Source organism: Hippichthys cyanospilos, chromosome 2, assembly GCF_059441005.1.
Source record: "Hippichthys cyanospilos isolate Australia breed blue-spotted pipefish chromosome 2, RoL_Hcya_1.0, whole genome shotgun sequence".
NCBI classification, from domain to species: domain Eukaryota; kingdom Metazoa; phylum Chordata; class Actinopteri; order Syngnathiformes; family Syngnathidae; genus Hippichthys; species Hippichthys cyanospilos.
Genome location: NC_142370.1, coordinates 15,089,063 through 15,093,379, shown reverse-complemented (window position 1 = coordinate 15,093,379; position 4,317 = coordinate 15,089,063). Strand labels below are relative to the sequence as shown.

General features: G+C 37.0%; 1 protein-coding gene across 4 annotated transcripts in view; it reads left to right on the top strand.

Moving 5' to 3' along the window:
• The first annotated feature begins 712 nt into the window (after positions 1-712).
• errfi1b (ERBB receptor feedback inhibitor 1b) overlaps positions 713-4,317 on the top strand; it is a 13,701-nt gene continuing 10,096 nt past the window's right edge. For 2 of the 4 annotated variants that reach the window (XM_088403956.1, XM_088403939.1), the window contains exons 1-2: positions 718-859; positions 3,326-3,512. The gene's annotated coding sequence lies outside the window, so the exon portion shown is untranslated. Of the gene's footprint in view, positions 860-3,325; positions 3,513-4,317 lie in introns of all 4 variants that reach the window. The other 2 variants (XM_088403947.1, XM_088403930.1) reach the window with 1 other exon arrangement.

The window sequence follows — 4,317 nt, the reverse complement described above, 5'->3', positions numbered from 1 at the left end:
GAATGTAGTCAGCTCGGGGAAGTGAACAGAATAATAATTTTATTGTGTGGTATTACTATGCATATGACAATAAAACTTTTGAATCATGAAACTTGTATGTATGCTTGCTACCTATTTAGACCGTGTTTACATTTCTATGCTCCCAAGTATTTGGCAGATTAAAGTTTCACAGAAATTTGGAAGATTTTACCAGGCGAGGTGACAAATCCTTATCAACATCAGCAAGTGACACAAGTAGTGATGATCTATTGAAATCTACTGTTCCATTGGTCTTAGCTCGTTTTTTCAAATGTTTTTGAATTTGGTGATCTGGACAGTTCATCAGTACTGACGAACTGTACACCTCAGTGATGTGCCACGAGAAATTTATCAGTGTCAAAAGATATGGAAAGGTGCTCTTGTACTTTTGCCCGGCGTATAATGTATCCTTCGGTCTAGCCATGCCAGGAAGTTACTGGCAGAACACTGGCAGAACAAATTTACCTGTGTATCAAATGTATGCCTTTCATACAACAGAATCAAATCATTAATACTGTTTCATCAATCACTCTGCCTTGGGCAAATGACATAGGAATGTTTACTTGTGCTGCAATGGGAAATTTTGCAAACCGGATATATGCGTGACGTAAGAGTGAAACGTTTCTAAATCGATCCTTTTTTTGGGACTTAAACCTTTAGTGTGCGCGTTTCCTTTAAGAGGACGCTGGGTGGAGTTTTGAGGACGCCAGCGCATTTATAGTTGAGAAGTGCTGACGTCACTGAGACACAATGAGCGCACTTCATACTGTTGTTGACGCGTCATAATGCACATGGCTCCGTTGCGGATAGAGACGAGAGATGCAGAACAGATTAACTGTCGGTGAGTACTAATTACCTTTCGTGGATGTGTAAATGTATTACCGTTGAGTCGCCCGCTGAACAAACGCCCTTTCTATTCAAGAGGGCCACTGGCTGATTGTCTTTAAGTAAGACTTCCTCAAGTGAAATTACTGCAAATAAATGTGTGAGCGACCACTAAGTAACGTGCTTTCTCTTTTCGTCTGCGGGTGCTCTGCTGCGTATAATTTTAGTTTTGATTTAGGAATGTTCTCATTCATTGTACGAATGATCCACTGCTCGACCGCCTGACGTCCGTTGAACCGCACCTCGGCAATCTACCGTTAGTGGCGTCACTTTGTAAAAAAATAATTTGTGTATACTACTACACTAGTAATTATTCATGCAATAAGAATATATTATACTACAGTATACTTTAGATATGGAGCACGCACGTAAAACTACTTTTTACGTAAAACTACTTTTTTTACGTGCCCGTTTTAATGACTTGGCACAATGGAGAAAAACAATAGTAACCATCTTTTATCGACTCAAATAGTGCTCATATTAAGAAGGTGAGAAACAATGCATCCATCCATTATCTTGTTCTCACATCCTCCATATATTTAGCATATTTTCACAAAATAAGATTCGGAAAGTACAGAGATCGCTTTAAAAATCGTAGTGAGGTAAAACATTGTTATCAAAATGCAGATGCCTGAAAAAAAATCTATTCAATGACAGTAACAAAGTGTTTGTACCTGCACAGGCACGTCATACTCATTTATTCTTTTCATTTTTTAATGTTTATGGCCGAAAATTGTATTTCATATAAAAACTGTATGTACAATGATGTTTTGAAGTTACAATCAATCATAAATAAACAATAATCTCCTGAACTGATTGATATTTAATTAAATTGTGCTTTTGATCCCTATCAATTACAAAAATCATGGGTTCAGCATCCATTTGGAAATACTTCACATTATTTTTCCTTTCAGTTACCATAACATTGTTTTTACTCTACTGCCTGATAAAATAGTGTTGGAGTCAGAACTTTTTTTACATAAAGGACTGATTTATGGTATTAGGACCAAAATCAATACTGGTATCGGCTTTGGTGCATCACAACAAGGTCATACCTACCTGAAACGTGACAGTGTTAGTCAAGCATTACGATTTTTATAGATCCATTTACCACAGACAGCTGTCTCTTTGTTAGCTAACACCAAAGTTTATTTCCGTGTCAAGTTCACATTTTTTCCCTTTGCTTGTGTGGGCTCTTTCTTGGTACAGCGCACAGCGTTTATTTAATCGACTGCTGAGGGTACAATGTGCTTATTTGAAAGAGGGCGGCAATTTGAGAGTAAGCCTTTATTTGTACTTGTGTTGGTGTGGAACAAAACACAGATATCCCTAGACTTGCTGAGCAGCTGTCTTTTTTTATATTTGTTTTTCAATCAGTGTTAAAAGCATAACACCTTTTTTTTTTCAACCAAAAGCAACGACTCCTTAATGTATTACGTATGATTTATTGAGCCGGGCTCTACATTGGCCGTTTGTGCCTACCTCACTTTTAAAAAAATATGTTTTAAGTTTAGTTTATGGCTCCATTGTACCACTGGGTAAATGGAAATATATTCAAATTAACTAACTGGACCGACCCATACAATAAATAAGTAAAAAAAACTTTCATATCAGATTCCTTATTTTAATCAAGCAAAATTTGAAATACCAAATACATTAAAAAAATACCTAATTTCCTAGTTAATTGCATAAACTACATAACTTTTTGTTGGAGGTGAATATTTAAAAAATTGTCAAGCATTTGGGGTGACAAACAACACAGAACCCCAAACCCATCTCCACATTCAGAACCAAAACAAGTGCCCAAAGATTGAAAATGATCAAAAATGTGAGCTGTTCATAAACATTTTGGATGAAACAATTGTTGCTTTTAAAGTTGAATGATCTGTTTTCACCTGTGTTTAGAATAGAAATTGTGACTATTATTTATTGTATTTATATTTTGTGTGCATACGTAGTAAACATTTTACAGTTGATTAACCAATGTATTATTGTTAATATTTTTATATATATTATTTTCTAATCAACTAGGCTTGTGGCCCTGCCAAATGTCATTTTGAATTTATGCCGCGGGCCACTGAAAAAAGAAAGGGAGGCTGCAAATGGCCCCCGGACCACAGTTTGGAAATGACTGGTTTAGGAAGTAGAGGTTCCTTCTACTGGCCCTGGAGAAAAATAGTATTTCAATTAATAAATCTATCTGGCTTAAGAAGGCTGCTAAATATACAGTATATATCTGCAAAGAAAAAAAAGGGGGTATTCTATTCTTCTACGTTTTTCGACTGGCATGTATCAAGGAAATTCACATTTTTTAAGCTTTTAACCATGTTACAATGTTAATTTCTCACCTTAAACACCCCAAAGGGTTATTTTCCTCCATTAATACATTCTGAAGAATTCCTTGCTTACTCTGCGCTTTCAGCACTGCCTTGCTCGAGTAAATAACCATAAGTTGCAAGAGGAATGATGATGACAGCAGGCCCTCGTACTGCCCTGCCCCAGCACCACCTTCCAAGAGTACCCGCCCAGCTTATCTATGGAGACAAGGGGTATCAAATTTACGGCCTGCAAGCCGGATCCAACGTAGGAGATTTAATCAGGCCTACAAGGTGATTCCGTTAAGATTTGAAAAAAAAAAATGAAAAGGACCCACTAATCTATCAAGTCAAGTCAGTTTTTGTTTATAAATCACATTTAAAAAAAACATAGTCAACCAAGGTGCTGTACAATGAAATAAAAGTGCAAATAGAAACATGATCACTTCTTTTATTGAGAAAAAAAAGGAAAAAGTTAACTAGTCCAAAGCTGCCGTCAGCTGCAACTCACCTTGTGCTTGATAACAACTGACTCAGTCCTCATCCGCAGGTTTCCTCATGCTTAACAACAAACCTTACAATACACAAAAAAAATCTTACATTTGCAAGCAATCACAAGACCAGCACTGCAACTTACTTACAAAATAGAAAAAACGGTTAATAAGCGCATCGTTCCTAGATGGTCAGCCGCAACACATTAATGCTCAATAACAACTACCCAGTGATTCGCAGGCTTCCCCGTGCTTAGCAAAGAAAGTTACAATACGTATGAAATCTTACTTATACAAGCAATGCGAAGCGCAACACTGCAACTTACAAGCCGAAGTTACCAGTTGCCATGCTTGCCATGCCCTGAAGAGATTCCCAAAGGGTAGGGGTCACCATCGGGGCCATTACCAAACATTCAGCTTTCGTCCTTGTTGTGTTATACACAATCAGTCTTGTATTTTGTTTTCAATTTACTATATTTACAGCTCAGCTGTTAGCACATAGCTCCAATGTAGTTGGCATGTCATGACTTCTTCTTCATGAGTTATTTTTTTAATGTGTATCATGTGGGTGACAATCAATGTCCAGAATGAGACACTACAGCACCATT